We start from the raw sequence: 16,230 nt of genomic DNA, 5'->3' as shown, positions 1-16,230 counted from the left end.
AAAAACATATATAAGGGTATCTTCATGGGAGACAGATTAGTCAGGCCATTGAGGGAGCAGCCTAAGTTCAGCCTGTCTAAGTACCTGGACAAGAAGAGAAAGGTGCTCATGGTGGGAGGGGGCTTGAGCTGGACAGGAGACTGTTAGGTGAGGAAAGATCTGTCTATGCAAGCAGGGGGAAGCAGTCTGATGTGGGATGTCGGTGCCCGAGAAGGGTGAGGAAGGGTGAGGAGGCATCCACGTGAGGTGAAGAACAGGGATGGCATCAGCCCAGGACAGGATATCAGGGCCAAGCAAGAGGATACCTACCTGCTGAGAGAAGAAGGTCCAGTGGCAACAGGCAATTCATTACATGTAACACAGGTAATGAATGAATAAGTGAATTTCTCAAGGATACAGTGGATGAAAACAGGCAACACTATACAGAGGATGAAAATAATTACACAGAATAAATCCTGATGATGAGATTTAGAGATACTGGTATGAACTCATGATTTTCAATGTAAACATATAGAAACAGAGATGATAATATGTGTATAAATATGCACATATATTCACATACTTCCCTAGCTGTGTCACTGAGAGGGCCTAGGAACACTGATATAAGCAAGAAGCCCACTTGGCACCCAGACCTTGATGTCAAAATGCCATTTTCAACCAAAAGGAACCTGGGATCCTTGAAGAATTGGTTGATTCCAGGGCTGAAGCAGGAAAAATACATGATGGGCCTTGAAATCTTGTGCAAGAAAGATGGACTTACTATGGATTTAGCCAGAAAGTGGCTAGATCTCAGACAATTTCAGAATCAAAAAAAATGACAGTAATAGATATTATAAATAAAATAGGATTTCATTAATCTGATATAAAAGATACATACCAATATAGAATAAACTGAAAGTTTGATTAGACAGGATACTTACATCCTCTCAAACTATCTCCCCATAAAATACATTTTAATTACTAAAGGCAAAAGAGTAATATATTACAAATGCCTGGCAAACATCACTTTACTCAAATGATACAAGTTAACAATACTAAAAATAAGAAAAATCAGTATCCATATCATTGCAACCAAAGGGTTGCAATGAGGAGGTCACAGCATCACTTTCATGATAGTCATGCCAAAGACACATAATCTGAATCTAATCATGAAGAAATACTACACAACCCCAAATTGAGGTAAATCCCCTCAAATCAACTGGCCCATAATTTTCAAAGTGTCCAAGTCAAAGAAAGATCAAGAACTGTTTCAGATCAAAAAAGACCAATGAGTCGTGACAGCTAACTGCAACATGAGATTCTAGACCGAACCCGTTTGCTATAAAGAAAAGACATTATGGGAATAACTGGCAATACTTAAATATACAGATTAGATGGTAGCAATATTTTGAAGTTAACTTCTTGATTTTCATGGTTGTATTATGATTTAAGAGGAGAATGTACTATTGTAGAAAATAAAGTATTTGTGGGAATGGGACATCATGCTAGCAACTTATCTTAAACGGTTCCAAACTAAAAAAATTTAAAAATAAAAACGGAAAAACTTATAGGAGCTTAAAGTGTAGAGAAATAACATGCACTATCATAATTCACATATAACCATTATATAATTAGCATCATGTATATACTAGAATATATACATTTATATATAAATACATAAAAATATGCATACATATTTATATATGTACATATAAATATAAATTTATATGTACATATACAGTATATATAAAATATATACTGAATATACTAAAATATACAGATTCTCTTAACAATTCTCTGATTGTTTCTGGATTATAACTTTCATATTGTGTCAAAGAACAGAAAAACTATGTTCTGTATTGAAAGTTAAGAGCAAACAGAATAATAATTTCTGTATCTGAATAAAGACTTGAGAGGTGACTAAAATTTAGGCAATTAGCTGTCCTATAGGCAACTCCCTTAATTAAAACATGAAATGTGGGTTAAACATTTTAAGATAGACAATATTAAACATATTAAGATAGACAATCCTTTACACTGTAGTATCAATATTCCTGTGCCATTTTGAATTATATCATTCAAATGATACAACTGATAAAAATATTTGCTTTTCTTACATCTATCAAAAACAAGTAAAAAGGAAATCACTTCATAGAAACTAGTATAAGCAAATGAATCTTTGAAAACAGAAGTGGGGGAAATGAATCAGTTTCTGGTGGTTAATTTCAGAAATCACTACATTCTAAAATATGAATTTTACTGATCTTCTAGTTACAGAACTACAAATGTTGTAACATCTACATTTAAAGCATGTACTCAAGCTTCAAAGCAGATTTCTAAAATACACATAATATTTAATGTTACCTATGATGTGCAGAATTCTCAAACATTTCTAATACAAATGTATTTTATGAAATTTATTTAAAAATATTTGACTATTTGTACCTGATACTGCATTAAGAATAAGATATATTTCCTGACTTCAAAATTAGTTTAATAAGGAAGGCAAACAAGTGAAAATAGTAATACTAATTTAGTGATGTACATACAATAATAAAGATATACACAGGTGCTATGGGAACATAGGGGAACAGGAGTATACTAGAGCTGGTTACCTTTCTTCCCCACCCATAATCCCTTCTTAGAGCCAGGTGGCCAGCAAAGGGCAATCCTATATTTCCATTACCCGACATACCTGTTTCATTCAGGTAAACCAGGAAAGATATCTGAATAAGTTAGGCCAATCAGATTACCTCTTCAAGAAATGTGTTAAAAAAAAAAAAGTCAACCAGAGCTATACATTAGACATTTAAAATCATACTCAGGATTCAGAGAAACCTTCTGTCATGTTCATACTGATAAGAAATTAATGAAAGCCAGAATGGAGTAGACACAAAAAACAGGGACAAAAAACCATGTAGCCAAGATGAGCGAAAGTTTCTATGAAGCCTGATGCTTTCTGTGACTGGGTGAAGTGAGAATCTTTTGTATACTGAGTATGAGCTCTTCTTTTCTCTAAAGTTAAATTTATCTGATCTTCTACCCTGTCATTAAGACAAGTACCTAGCCAACCCTGGAGAGACAAAGGATCTGCGAAGGGTACTAAAGGAAGTAATGCCTGGACTTAAGTCTTCTCAAAGCAAAAAGAGATGATGTTTTGGGCAGAGGAAATAACAGAATACACAGAAGGATCTCCAAGAACTTCTAATGGCTAAACTATGGGATATATGATTGGAGAAGAGAGCTGGGACCAGAGCAGGAAGCAAATTTCAAAGGGCCTTTAGTACCCAAGCAAAAAGTCTGGAGTCCAACCTCATTCCCTTTTCTGACCCCTACCCTGAGGTTATAAACTATGGCCCTGTGCCAAAATGTTAAGAAAGTTTTTCAACTTTCTAAATATTGAGGAGTGTGTGTGGGGTGGGAGGGGCGGAGGAGAAAAAGAAGCAATAGAGACTATATGTGACCCCCATAAAGCCTAAAATCTTACTATTTGACTCTTCAAAGAAGTTTGATTAATCTTGCTATTAAAATGGGAAGATTCATGTTGAGGTTTGACAGAAAATAACGAAATTCTGTAAAGCAATTAAAAAATAAATTTAAAAAATTTAAAGAATAATAAAAAACGTAAAGATTTTAAATAGGTGATTTAGGTAATCAAAGGGGCATTTTTGCAACATCACTAATAGAAGTGTGGAGGATGATTAGTGAGAGTAACACCATGCATAAGAAAATCAGTTATAAACTTTCTAGATTCAGGAAAGAGAATGATGATTTATACTCAAGCAATGCCAGTCAAAATGAGGAAAGGATACGTTAGGCTCTTATGATTAGGTCTCTAATCCTTAACGGTGTCTGCAGACCCTTGCATGGACTGGCCTCTGACACCCACCGTATTCTTATGGTACCTAGATTTTTTGACTATAGTAATGCAAACTTCAATCAGCTCACTCTCTCATCCTAGAGTGCTATTACTTCCCACTCATCTGTTTCTTGGTTAATGCCACTCACCACTGATCTTCCTCCCTCCACTATCCCCCTACCTTGTAATTTCGAATGTCTCTTTTAGTAATCCAGTTATTGAGCACATCCAAGAGAGTAGGACTTTCTGTCCAAAATGTTTTTAAAATATAGAAAATATCTCAAGGATTAACTCGTGTTACTATCCTTATAAAGTCCTACAAGAGTTGCGACTTTCATACTGGGACTCTTTGCTATAGAGGACTCCCTAGTCAGACAAGTTAGGACCCTTTGAATTAAAATTATGTACTTTTATGGAGTCTTTGGTGTGCTTTTATATGCTGATATGCATTGTAGCTCCAAAAGGACATCTCCAAATCTGCCAAACCTCAGAATTTTTTTTTTATTAAACAATAGTCAATACGGTAGGACACTAACATTCTGAGGATTGCTGTCTGGAAATATCTCTTTAATTTAATAATGTTTGAGAGACAATCACAAAATAAAAGGCCACCTTTGCAGTAAAAACTTAAAATCTCTTACCTTTCTAGCTGGTAGGCCATGAGCTTTATCTACTCTGCTGCCAGGTATCTGTCAGCTCTTATTAAGTAAGCGGTGCTTCTCAAGCTTCCATCTAAATATCCTTAGGGCAAAGGAGAGGCAGAAAAGAGAAAAGTCATTACTCTGCAAGAGCTAAATAACTTCACTACAAAAATTTATAAATTGTTATTTTACATTTTAAAGTGCACGTGAATTTTGCCTTCCATTCCATTATTTAATATTAAAATTAAGGTTCCCTCAAAAATCTTCCAGGAAGATACCTATCCTGTGGCTGCCCACAACTCCTGGCACACTGCCACCTATTAGAGGTGTAGTAGTTTCAAGGATGGAAGCATGGCAATGGAGTCTTGGTGAAAAGAGAAACTTTTTAATGTAACAGAAGCTGATTACTGTAAAATGGCAGTGCTGAATCTGAGCAGCAAAATTCTTAGACTGAACATTAATAGTTCCTCCTGCGTCAGTGTGCTTTACACAAAAGTTTATGTGGTTCTTATTTGGAAACAACTTGACTTTTTTACACCTCTATCAGCTAGGATTAGGTTTAGCTGTGAGAAAACTCAAAATAACAATGGCTTAAGTGAATCAAAAGTTTATTTCTCTCACATGAAAACAGGCAGTCCTCATGACCATTAGGAACCCAGGTTCCTTCTATTTTGCAGTTTTGCCATTCTCAACATGTAGCATCTCCATCATGGCTTAAAATAACTCAAGGTCTAACCGTCACAGCAGATGAGAAGAAGGAAATGGGGAGATGAGTGATAGCCTCCTTTCAAGGACACTTTTCAGAAATTTTACAGGAAACCTCTATTTTGGTCAGAACTTAAGTCACATGGCTAGAGCTAGCAGGGAAGCTGGGAAATACATTCTTTATTTCCATATGCTCAAGGTGGGGGTGGGGGGAAATGGAGCATCTACAATAGGAAAAAAGATGAGAATGAGTATTGGTGGGTAATTAGTTTTGTCTGTCATCATACTCTGGTCATTCTAAAATGGAAGATGGTTGATACTTTGTAGAGGTGCCTTATCAGTCCACTGATGGGAGCTTTAAAAAGTAGATAGTTCTGCCAGCAGCCAAGGAGCAAGACCAATGTTAATAAGGACTTCTCTAAATATGCAAGACCAATCTGTATCTGAAGACCAGAGTAAAGAAACAACCTAAACAGTTAAGGTTTGGAAGGATAATCTCACTAGGTTTTCCATAAACTTTCCATAAAAATGATTACACAGGACCGTTAGGTAAGTCATGGAGTGCCCTAGTCAAGGCTATGGTTTTTCCAGTGGTCATGTATGGATGTGAGTTCGACTGAGAAGAAAGCTGAGAGCCAAAGAATTGATGCTTTTGAACTGTGGTGTTGGAGAAGACTCTTGAGAGTCCCTTGGACTGCAAGGAGATCCAACCAGTCCATTCTGAAGGAGATCAGCCCTGGGATTTCTTTGGAAGGAATGATGCTGAAGCTGAAACTCTACTACTTTGGCCACCTCATGCGAAGAGTTGACTCACTGGAAAAGACTTTGATGCTGGGAGGGATTGGGAGCAGGAGGATGAGATGGCTGGATGGCATCACGGACTCGACGGACGTTGAGTTTGAGTGAACTCCAGGAGTTGGTGATGGACAGGGAGGCCTGGCGTGCTGCGATTCATGCGGTCGCAAAGAGTCGGACACGACTGAGCAACTGAACTGAAGGTGGGATTGGGTAAGAACTTGCCAGAAAGCTCAGTTACTAACTGCATTAGGAAAAGGCAGTGATGCCAGGAACAAAGTTCAAGGGAAAGTCAACTTTTCCCTACACTTGAGTGCTGAGCTCCCATACGTGACAGCCAAGTGTGAATTTGGAGCTCCACTTCCTTATTGCACAAACCGTTGAAAGGAGAACTTGTACTTTACCTTGAATAAAGTTGGCTGAAAAGGCCTTAATATGTTTAAAACTTCTGATGCAAATACCAAAAGTGATAATGACTCTTATTTCAAAGCTGGCAAGAAAATTCTGTTTTATATACAGACTGTTCCTTAAAGGAAAAGGGACCAGAAGAGGGTATTCTGCTAGACAAATGCAAAATGGGGACTATGAAAGGAGCAGCAATTCAAAGGACAAATGGCTCTGTGGGATATCTCAAAGGTTCACATCCTCCAGAGAGAGATAAATTTCTGCAAATTATTTCTTTCATGGAAATGGTTAAATATGGCTTCAGATTTTCCTATTGAATATTTCCATTTAGTTCAGCAGCTGCTTACAAAAGACCAGGAACTTATATCTAGAAAGCAGGAAGATAGCCTTCTGATCTTTACTTCTAACAAAAGCAGCAACATTAAGCCAGCCAGCTGAACCTGCCGGACAGAGCTCATGTTTAATGCATACGCTCATGTTTAATGCATACAAGGTTAAGCTAATTATCTAGACTTTGAAAAACATGAAAAATAAAGGTTTATTTGTTTGTAACTTGAAGGGCACAAAGGTAAGGACTCTCTCCTTTACACTATCCTACCCCAGCTATGTGTGTCTTATACTTGGATAAAATCAACTTGTAGGTAAGGGGTAGGATCTCTGTCTGCTAAAGGGGACAAACACTACAAATGGCAAGTATTCAGGAAAGAGAAATTGTGCCAAGGAACAGGGCCCCAAAAGGTAGACATTTGTGTGAGAAAGGAATTAACTCTACTTAAGGGTGATTCTGGGAGAGAAGCTAGCGCCCGGCCTTGTGGAAGCAGAAGAGCTAGGTGGGTGGGGGAATAGACTTTCAAGGCAGCAACGTTCAGACAGGTATTTGTATCACTGCAGATACACTAAGACTTTTCAACAGACTCATAAGACAGACATGTTTTAAGAAAATCAATTCCTGTATCTTCAACTTCCCTATGTTTGCTTTCCTAATAATAATCTGCCTGCTTTCCCTAAGTGTTCATAATTCCGTATTTGAAAAGAAACCCATACCTCTTAGCCATACCAAATATTATTACAATGCATTGCTCTGGATTGTAAAAATCTCCATGGAACAAAACAAGGGGCTGATTTAAAATAAGAGTGTCTTCAAGCCTCCATTAATCAAGGCACCTTTATAAATAGTGCTGTTAAAGCAAAGCATGGCTTTTTAAGAATGGTGTCGTGCCTTGTGTTGAGGAATATTTTGAATTCAGATGTATTGAACAATGTGATGACAGGAACAAAAACCCTTTCATTTAATGATTGCCTCTTCTATTCTCAAAATACTGTGGAAAAATGCATTGTCCTGAGAGTGAGCTTCATGAGAACAAAGCAAAGAGGAAATCAATAGGAAACTTTGTAAAGTTCAATTTATATTTGTTACAAAGAAGTAGGATAAGGTGATGTGATCAAAATAGTTAAAAGCATTAAAATACCCTGGATTCAAATAAAATTATTAATTATACGTTCAGTAAGAAAAAGGAACAATAAAAATGCTCAATTGGTAAAGGTGAATTAAGTCATTTGTTTTTTTAAACCAATGACAGATCGAATCACTAAGGATCACAGTTGACGCTCGAACGACTCCAGGCACCAATCTTCCATACAGTCCAAAACCCAAATGTAACTTAAGAGATGTCCTCTGTATCTGTGGATTCTCCACTTTCGCAGTTCTGCTCCCACAGATTGAACTACTGGCAGGTGACGCAGTAATGTATATACTACTGAAAAAAATCCACATAAGTCAACCCATGCAGTTCAAACCTGGGTTCTTCAAAAATCAACTGTACTTAGAATGGTGTCAATATCTTGAAAAGTCAGAAATCATTCTTTTTTTCAACTCGTTGTTTAGTCACTAAGCTGTGTCCGACTCTTAGTAACCCCATGGACTGCAGCATGCCAGGCTTCCCTGTCCTTCACTATCTTCCAGAGTTTGCTCAAACTCATGTCCATTGAGTCAGTGATGCCATCCAAACATCTCATCCTCTGTTGCTCCCTTCTCCTCTTGCCCTCAATCTTTTCCAGCATCAGGGTCTTTCCCAATGGGCTGTCTCTTCACATTAGGTGGCCAAAGTACTGAAGCTTCATCATCAGTCCTTCCAAAGAATATTCAGGACTGATTTAAGATTGACTGGTTTGATCTCCTTGCTGTCCAAGGGACTCTCAAGAGTCATCTCCAACACCACAGTTTGAAAGTGTAAATTCTTTGGCACTCCGCCTTCTTTATGGTCCAACTCTCACATTCATACACGACTACTGGAAAAACCATAGCTTTGATGTACAGACCTTTGTCAGCAAAGTGATGTCTCCGCTTTTTAATACACCGTCTAAGTTTATCAAAACTTTTCCTCCAAGGAGCAAGCATCTTTCAGTTTCATGGCTGCAGTCACGGTCCACAGTGATTTTGGAACCCAAGTAAATGAAATCTGACACCGTTTCTTTTTCCCCATCTATTTGCCATGAAGTGATGGGACTGGATGCTAAGATCTTCATTTTCTGAATGATGAGTTTTAAGCCAACTAAAATTAAACTTACAAAGAAAAATTTTAGGAATAAACTTAGAAATGTGCAAGAGTACACAGTTCATCAAACTTATTTTCAGGAGTATATGTATGAGTATACCAGGCAGAATGGCTGCCCAAAGATGTCCAAACCCCAATGCCCCTGGAATCTATCAATAGGTTATGTTACAGAGCAAAATGGACTTTACAGATATAAAAATGGTCACAGATTCTAAAACAGAAAGGTTATCCTGGGTTATCCAAATGGGCCAATCTGACCATATGACCCAGTGAAAGCAGAGAACTTTCTCTGTCAGATTCTGACAGTAGCAGAAGTCAGAGATAAGCAAGAGATAGACTTTACTTGCCATTACTGGAGGCAGCAATACTGAAAGCATTTTAGCTTCTACGAGTGAAGACCAGCTCCAACTGACAGTCAACAAGGAAAGAGGATCAGCAGTCCTGTAACTGTATGCAGTCAACAATCCAAATGAACTGGAAAGTGGATTCTTCCTCAAGAGACTCCCCACCTCCCCAAAAAAATGCAGCTCTGTGAACATACCGATTTAGACTTTGTAAGGCCCTAAAAAGAGGGCCCAGCTGGACTTCTGACAAAAGTTGTGAGATAAATTTCAGTTGTTCTATAATGCAAAGTATGTGGTTATTTTTGATGAGGAATAGAAAATTAATAAAGCAAAAATCGTAGGGACTCAGGAGGACAGGCTTGCAGATCAAGGAACTGCACAGATTTATTAGAGTTTTCTCTGTGCTCTAATTTCCTTCTCATATCTTGGTAAGCACCAAAAAAAAAAAAAAGCCAAGAAATGATCCTAGAGCTCATACTGGGAACAGCAGTATAGTCATAATAAACTTAAACCTAAGAAGCTGAAAACCTGAAGCTGTAAGCTAGAAGGACTTCATTCCCCTTTCAAGGTTTAAGATTCTTTGAGTTTCTAAGCTAGGAAAAATTTAAATGGTATATCACTACTATCCTCTCCAGTAAGAAAAATATACTAATTTTAGGATTGTCCAAAAAAAGTGAAATTACTGTCTATGTAAAATACAGTAAGTACAGTGCATAGCACTCATACAGTATCTGTTTAGTTTATTATAAATTTTACTGTTTTATTTTGACTTTAAATGTACATTTTCCTAATAATCCTAATCTCACTACCTCCTTTATTTTTAAGTCTGAAGGTGAGAACTAGTTAAATTTTTAGACAGAAGTTTAATTAATCTTTAACCCATGAATTTGATGTTATCCCCTCAAGTTATCTGGACATGTTTAGTTCATCAGTGTAAGGAAGTGAGAAAAATATAAGCTCAGCTTTAAGGATGAAAGCAGTAGTTTTTAATTGTTGCCCACTCCCAGCAGACATGGGACTTGGCAGGTGGCACAGTGGTAAAGAATCTGTCTGCAAAAGCAGGAGACGCAATAGACACAGGTTCAATTCCTGAGTCAGAAAGATTCCTTGGAGTAGGAAACGGCAACCCACTCCAGTATTCTTGCCTGGAAAATTCCACATACATACGCACAGCACACATGACAGATGTTTTTCATACATATCACCACTCCCAAGAGTATACCAAAGTTTTGATGAAATTCCTCAAAGTTGATGAGATACATGAAGAACATCACAGACTTTTCTCAATACTGTATTCATGAAAGTACATTTTGAGTGCAGATGGCCCTATGGATTCAAACAACCTTGAATCAAAAATATTTGGGGGAACAGGTTCAATCTCTGGTCAGGGAAGTTCCAATATCCCAAGCAGTGTGGCCAAAAAAAAAAAAAAAATTGAGGGGAAGAAATTTTAGAAAGTTCTAAAAAGCAAATCTTGTCTCCTGCTGGCAACCATTTACACAGCATTTACACTGTATTAGGTATCATAAGTAATGTAGCGATGACTTAAAGAACATGGGAGGATATACTTAGGTTATATGCAAATACCATGCCATTTTATATATGGGACTTGAGTATCAATAAATTTTGGTATCCACAGGGGATCCTGGAACCAAACTTCCACGGATATTGAGGGATAGCTGTACGTGAATAGTGAAATCAGCCCAATGTCTCAAAATAATCTTTAATAAAAATAACAGTCCAATTTTTAAGTCAAACTTCTTTTCTCAAGTGAGTCTTGATTATTCCCAGACCTCTACTTCCTAGGTGATACAAGGTAAGCAAGTTCTTATTTTAAAGTTTAAAATTACAATAGAACAAGAGTAGAAATATATAAACACAAAGAACTTACAGATTAGTGGTTATGAATATGAACAGTGCTAATCCAAGTTTTTACCAATAACATTATTTTAGACTTGGTAATCATATCAGTTATGTGAAATAACATCTCCAGCATTGTTTTTGCTCAAGGCAGATGAACAAAATGCGCTTCTTGATCACTGCTTTTCCTCACTAAAAACTTATCTCTGTTTAAATAGAAAATTCACAGCTCAGCAAGAATTAAAATAATTCATAATCACCACTCAGGAGTACATCAATAACAACTTTTCATTATGAAGAGGGCACAAATAAGATATAGATTATGTACAATTCCCATAACAACACTAGTAAGCTTACCTCCTCCTACACCATACAAAGTATGTCAAAATTCAAGTAAATGAACGATATTACCTCAGAAGTAACCCTCATTCCAACATCCATATTTCACAATCATTAAAATCTATCTTACAAAAGATAAAAGATACCAGTGACTCTCAACACTGTGATTGAGAAATGATGTTGTACTTATAGTAAATAATTAGTAAAGAAATCAAAAGCACAAATATTAGAAATATGGTCTTTAAACTGAATCATCTCTTCCACTGAGGAGAGGAAGAAATAAAAGATCTCACTGAAATGTTTATAGTGGGATTGGTGAAGTAGAAGAAAATGATAACTGGATTGCATAGAAATCACAGTATCAGAATTTTATCATTTCAGTGATTTCTGGTAACACTATCCTAGCAAGTATCCAATAAACAAAAAGAAACTCACTAACCCAAACAATAGAATTAGAAAAAAACTAAGTTACAAAACTGGAATGTCAAAAAGATTCAGGTTCCATGAGGCCAACTAAAGAATGTTTAGGGAACATATTTATAAACTTAAGGTCATTATTCAGGTAGCCATATAATACCAAAACATACCTGTTGATTTACCAACTGGCTTTTGCCAATTACAATCATTCCCACCTGTCTTTCTCAACTAATCTTGAGAATCTCTCCAATAATAAGCTACTATTACTGTTGGGACTAGGCCTCTCAGGTGGCTCAGTGGTACAGAATCAGCCTGCCAAGCAGGAGAGACAAGTTTGATCCCTGTATTTCGAAGATCCCCTGGAAAAGGAAATTGTAACCCACTCCAGTATTCCTGCCTGGGAAATCCCAAGGAGAGAGGAGCCTGGCAGTCCATGGGGTTGCAAAGAGTTGGACACAACTTAGCAACTAAACAACAACAGCTGTTGGGAGTGCTTTCTATTCCTTGGATATTGTGACAGAAAAAATGACCTAGAATCACTATCTTTGTTAAGACACAGACTGCAGACATGGGTGAATAGGCCTAGCTCCCAAAGCATTTATTTACATCCCTTCTTGTTACAAAAAATGTTTTTAATTACTACAATTACCAAAATGCCAAGAGAAAAAAAAAGCATCACTAAAAATAAATATAAAAATGAATGTATCAGTTTCAAGCTTGTTAAAAAGTGAAAGTAATAATTATCTATTTACAATTACAATATATATGTAAAATAATTCCAATTACTGTTGGCCTTAAAGATCCACAAACTTCCTTAAATTTCTTTGAAACTATACCTTACACTAACTTTTTAACCTTAAAAAACAGAAATAAGATGTTCTGTGGGATTGGCCCCTAGATATGAACGGGTGAATACTATTACTACTACCTCCTCATTAAGTTACATTAAGAGAACATGAGGAATTTTATGTACGTTCTTAGTCTTAAGGAATAGGTGTGAGAATAAGATAAACAGAAATATAGTAAGTTAAACTACTGACTATAACTGCTAATTTGTTTTATTTACACTACATTTTAATTAGAGCCTAGGATAACATTTTATGTATTAATTAAAAAAAATAAATTATTGCTACTCACTGGGTTTTCAATGAGAGACTGGTGAAAATCTGGTTTTAAATAGGGAGACTTCAACTACTTTGTCAGAGGACATTACAGTAAGACTATTAAAGAGAAAGAAGTACCAGCTTATAGTCTTCATTTCATAATGGAAGGAAGAGATTGAAAACAAAAATGAGTGGAAACAGCATGTACAGTGCGACTGTTTACTTGATCTAATATGATCTAACGACAATTTACCAGCAGAGAACATACAAGTCATTAAACCCCAACTTTTCCAAAATTCAAAAATTTAAGTAGAAAAAATGTAGATGATTAATTGAAAGTTAATGCTAATTATAGGTAGTGGAAATTTGAGGCAGAGTATATCGTTTTTAAAAATGAAATTTATATAGCTTCTAAATCCTAAATACAAATACTCCAATTTATGAAAGAGCTGACACAATCATTTTTACTGTTAATCTTAAGTTTTAAAACATGAAACAAACATTCCAAGTAAAGTAAATGTAGGAATTTCTGGATTACATTATCTAATAGATAATATAGTGCCCCAAATATGAAATAAACATTCTAATAAAATGTTTTAAAAAGAACTTCTAGAAAATACAATCAAATCTGCAGAAGGTATTATGTACCTTAAAAACATAAGCACAAAAGCACCTGAAAGCTCCATCCTTAATGACAATTAAAAAACAAGCACTTATGTTCTAAATTACCACAATATTATATTTTAGTTAAAAACCTAATGGCGCCAGCATCCTCTCAGAATAAGATTAAACATGTCTTGGGGAAGCAGCATACACAGCACTGTAAATGTGGACTATTCTTACAGATTATTTTACAAAGATTAGGATTCAATTATCGATGGCCTTAATTGTTTGATATGAAGAAAGGCGTCTCTATTTTTTTTAACATACTTTACAATCATGTTCCTGCAATTTTGAGAACAGTGTTTTTAGTAGATTATTGAAGTCAGTGTAATCAATTAAATAACAAAATATAACTGCTATTATATTTGTCTTTTAGGGCACTTAACCATATAGAGATGACTTTCTAAGAAGCTTCTCACCTTCATAGTTTTGGTACAAAAGACCAAAGATATAGGTTTTAAGATAATGCCTAGAGAGACTGACAGTGGTTATAAATTTCTTCAGATAAGACAAAAAATGTGCTCAGTGCAACAGTTTTTGTTCTGATTTCAAATCTATACATTAAGTGTATCTACTGTTACTGTCTCCAAATTTTAATATTCCCTAGAAATTGTTACTTTCACACAATAATAGGTATTAGTCAATAGCCTAAAGTCCATCAGGAGTAATCCCTTTTACTTCATCATATTCACAGTAGTTTTGCTCTTGGCCTGGCCAGTTTTTAAAACTCTTCATTAAGGAAAGGCAAAGATAATTTTATACGATATAAGGGCACAAAAATAGTCCCCATCTCTTTCGCTCTCTCCCTCCTTCTAGCGTCAGTTGAACCAGTGAACACAGAACCCCCCCCCCCCCCCGCCCCCGACACACACATACACATACTCTCGGTACTGGTCCCCAGGGCATCAATTGAAAAAAAAAAAAAGAAAAGGTTATACCCCTACAGATTCTCTGCAGTCTACCCAGGAAGGCTTAAATTTAAAAAAAAAAAAAACGAGGGAAAATACTAGAATCAATCTGCACCCGCACCTCAGCCCCGCCCCATCGGGAAAAAGTGGGGGGTGGCGGGAGCGAAAAGGGGCAGAAAGGACAGAAAAGGCAAAGACTTCCAACTCCCAGGTTCTCCATTCCATTTGTTCCGTCAGCTTCCACCGCAGCCAGAGACCCTGACCCTATTTTCAACGGCGCCTCCAGTTCCTCCCCACGCCACCATCATATACAGTGCCCAACCACTGAGTGCAGAGACCAGAGCCGGCCCTCTTCCTGTTCCATCCCAGAACTGAAGGGGGGTTTCCCTGCGCCCTCTGCGACTCCGACATGTGCCCCCGGGACCTCTGAACTGACCAGAGAAGGGGAAGGTACATCGGGGGAGGGGTCTAAGAGAAGCCGTTATTCCTTTTTCCTCCTCGTTAGGAAAGCGCGCGAGCGGGGAGGGGCCGGAACAACAAATGCCAGTTACCTAACGGTCCGGCCTGGCCAGTCCGGCTCCTGAAGCCGACGCCGCGCGGGCCGCAGAGGCGGCAGCGCAGCCACAGCTGCCCCGAGGGCTAGGCACAGAGGCAGGAGAGCCCGAGGTGATGGGAAGCGGGGGGTGGGGACTATGGTGAGCGACGTCGCCATGTTAGTGCCTTCTTTCTCCGTATCCCTACAGTCTCCAGTCCTGCGGCCCTCACCTCATCACTACTCACCTTTCCAGCTCACTAGTTCATGCTCTTTTCGGTCGTTGGGAAGACCCAAGCTCCGCGGTGTTTACAAACTACCCCTAGAGGAAAGGGCTGAACCGCACTTTAAAGGCCACGGGCTCCCACAGGCTTCCGTCCTCTCTCGCGAGATCGGACTGACAACCCTTCTCTCCGCCCCACTCCCGGCATCCCTCCTTTCTTCTCGCGCCCCTCCCCTACACGCACACTCCCCTTCTAGCCTTCCTTCAGACGGAGCGCCTCCGGGTCAGGTGGTTCCGTCCGGCTTAAGGAAGGGGGTGGGAGTTCAGGAGGGCAGGGAAAGTGGGGCGGGAACCAAGGGATACTCGGGCGCTGATTTATTGGATAAAGAACTCGAAGGGCGGGAAGCAGTTGTGGAGGGGGCGGGACCAGAGAGTCAAAAGAGCTGTGTCTCTGTAACCCGCGAGCCCCTGAAGACTGTGATTGGCAGACGGCTGGGAGGCGGGCGCGAGTGTGGGGCGCTGGAGCAGGTGGATGTTGAGGTCCCGTGAGGTTGATGGTGTGCAGGAAGGAAAGGTGAACTCTGCGAAGGTTGCGAGCGGCGGCAGAGAAAGCAGGAGTCCTCTGAGCCCAGCTCCGGAAACCTGGTATTTCCGTTGCTGTCACTTCCCGGTCCTAGGTAGAAAGGAGAATAAAGCGTAGGGAGGCGCTCACCAAAACCCACCTTCCAGCTACAACTGAACCCTGAGACGCAGAGCTTCGGTTTAGAAGAAGCAGAGTGTGCTGGAAATTAACTCTAGAGCTCCCAACACGTCTGAAATGGGAAAGCAAGATGTCAGTTCTGAAGATAAACGAGAAAGCCTTTACTATGAATGGCATTTTTTCGAATTCTACTAAGCTATAG

General features: G+C 38.3%; 1 protein-coding gene across 2 annotated transcripts in view; it reads right to left on the bottom strand.

The window, feature by feature from the left end:
* The window catches only part of ATF2 (activating transcription factor 2), a 94,174-nt gene extending 78,771 nt beyond the window's left edge, over positions 1 to 15,403 (bottom strand). For both annotated transcript variants that reach the window (XM_052658831.1, XM_052658823.1), the window contains exons 1-2: positions 15,354 to 15,403; positions 4,480 to 4,579 (exon numbers count right to left, since the gene is read on the bottom strand). The gene's annotated coding sequence lies outside the window, so the exon portion shown is untranslated. The remainder of the gene's footprint in view (positions 1 to 4,479; positions 4,580 to 15,353) is intronic.
* Positions 15,404 to 16,230: the final 827 nt, after the last annotated feature.

Source organism: Budorcas taxicolor, chromosome 2, assembly GCF_023091745.1.
Source record: "Budorcas taxicolor isolate Tak-1 chromosome 2, Takin1.1, whole genome shotgun sequence".
NCBI classification, from domain to species: domain Eukaryota; kingdom Metazoa; phylum Chordata; class Mammalia; order Artiodactyla; family Bovidae; genus Budorcas; species Budorcas taxicolor.
The sequence above is the reverse complement of the archived record's forward strand: the minus strand, read 5'-3'. Positions and strand labels throughout refer to the sequence as shown.